This window comes from Cajanus cajan, chromosome 6, assembly GCF_000230855.2.
Source record: "Cajanus cajan strain Asha chromosome 6, NIPB_CcT2T_4, whole genome shotgun sequence".
Taxonomy (NCBI): domain Eukaryota; kingdom Viridiplantae; phylum Streptophyta; class Magnoliopsida; order Fabales; family Fabaceae; genus Cajanus; species Cajanus cajan.
This window is the reverse complement of record NC_138522.1, coordinates 61,540,546-61,542,978: the sequence shown is the minus strand read 5'-3', so window position 1 is coordinate 61,542,978 and position 2,433 is coordinate 61,540,546.

Genomic DNA, 2,433 nt, shown 5'->3' with positions numbered 1-2,433 from the left:
GTACTCGTTTATACTATTTACTTGAATTTGATGGGGTCTTCAAAAGATTTCTTACTCCATGGATTCGTTTCCGTGTGTCCATCGTCTTCGATGTTTGAACGAAGTGAACCACGTTGTGCCATATATCCTTTCGGATCTCATTTTCAGTTTCTTACCAGTGTTTAAATGCCTGAGATATTAATATTACATTCGTTTGCAGTTTCTTTTCGCCACTGTATATAGCTTTGATAAAAATCAGTATTATATAAGCAAGGGCCTTCAAAATAATTAAACAACTTTTTATCCTTTAAATAAGTATAATCTTAAATACAATTACTAAGTTATGTATAAAATAAATATATTAGTTATCAATTAAAAATTGTATAAGTATTAAAAAATTATGATTATTTAAATAATAAATAACAGGTTAGTTTAGATAAAATAAAACTCTTAGGGGATGATTAATACGTTGAATGATTAATACGTTGAATGATTTTATTTTTTTTTAAATTTGAAGTTGAGAATGTTAGTTTTTCATATATGATTTATCATTTAAAAAGTAACATTCTTAAAACATGGTTTCTTGATGAATGTTTTTTATACAAATTTTCACCAAATTGTTGTTATGGTGAGAAATTAACATTTTTTATTTAAAAATAAAGTTTTATAGCAGTAAAAATATTATAGTTAATGCAGTAAAAAATTGATTTTTAAATCATATTTAAATATTTCTTAAAAATATTTATCATCAATTAAACATATTTAATAATTATTGATAATCATGGTTTTTATAATTTATGATTTTCAAATATGATTCCGAGGCATAATGTTTTTTTTTCAAGCTTTAAGTCTTGGTTCATTTTAGTTAAAGAAAAATAACATTAAAAAACCTAAACCGAAACTTAAACTAAGTCTTCTTAGAGGTGACATTGGCATTTTCGTTCACTTCTTTAAAGTAGTTTATTTTCCTTTAATTTTATTAACTTATTTTCTATTTTTATTATTCAAGCTTTAGTCTTGGTTACTGTTTATTTTTTATATATATAAGTTAGATTATAATTAAAATGTTGTAAATAATCATTTTTTTAACATATACATTATATTTTAGATTCATAATAAATAATTTATATCTTAAATACACTCATAAAAAAGATTTCCTAAAAAAAATCTTAAAAATATTTAAGAATGTTCTCGCTAAAGATATCTATTATAATTTTATAGCGAAATAATTATATAAAAATAAAATTTAACGATTTGTTAACTGTGGAAAGATTGGGGATTTTAATCTTATAGAAATCACATCAGATGCCTAAAATCTGTGGCAATATTTCGCTTTATTTATCCTTTAGTATTTGAAATGAACTTTGGAATATAACTAGATGAAATTATTTCTTCAGAAAAATAACTTTACCAGGTCGTTTTAGAATCTTGGATGACAAAAAATTATTGGTTTAATCAGATTAAATAAAATAAAGAAAATATATCTAAAAATTAGTAATGAAAAATTGGTGATTATAATAACTAAGCAATAAGAAAGTTATGATAAATAATTAGTTTGATTTAATGCATAAAATGTCTACGCTTTTTTTTATAAAAAAATAAAAATAAAAAGAATGTGTTAAAAAAATTAGAAAAAAAATATATGATAACTTTTTCATTTCAAGTGCGTATTTCCTAAATTTTTTTAAATACTAAAACAATAGATTATCAACAGAACTTCTAATCATCCCTTATTTTCGTAAACTCTTATTTTTTTTTATTTTTTTTTAAATACACTTTCTCTTGGTTAAAAAAATTACTTGTAATTTTTTATAATTGAATTTTTTTTGTCAATGTTATAATTATTACAATAATTTACTTTTATAAATTTAATTACCTTCCATTCATATTTTTTTAAAATTAAACATCTATCCTGAAATATTGATATGTTAAAAAGTCTTTTAAGAACATTTTTTTCTCTCTCAAATGATTTATAATATTATTGTCAAATACTTCATTCGAGGAGTTTTAGATTTATTTACGATTTTGAGATTTTAAAAAATGAAATAAACTTCTTAAATAAAGTTCTGAAGTAGATAACACAAATATTAAAAATAGTATTTAATCCATACAATACAATCCAAAAATAAATATTCAAAATTAGCTGCAATTGACATTTTTTAATTAATATTACCAATTAATTTATTATGAATTAAAATAGTTATTATAAAACTCTAAGCATGTGGTTCGGTGGTAGGAGTTGATTCACGCTTAATCCTGCCTTGTATATTTTGAGGCAGCTATCCCACCCTTTGAGGTGCCTTCAATATAGCGAGGAGATTAGTCACCGCTATCGGCGGTAGATACTCCAAAAAAAATAGTTATTATAAAAAATTGACATTTTTAATTAATAATATCCGATAACTAGATAGCTAACAAAAATGCATGTAGCAAAATAGTATATTCTAATAAAAC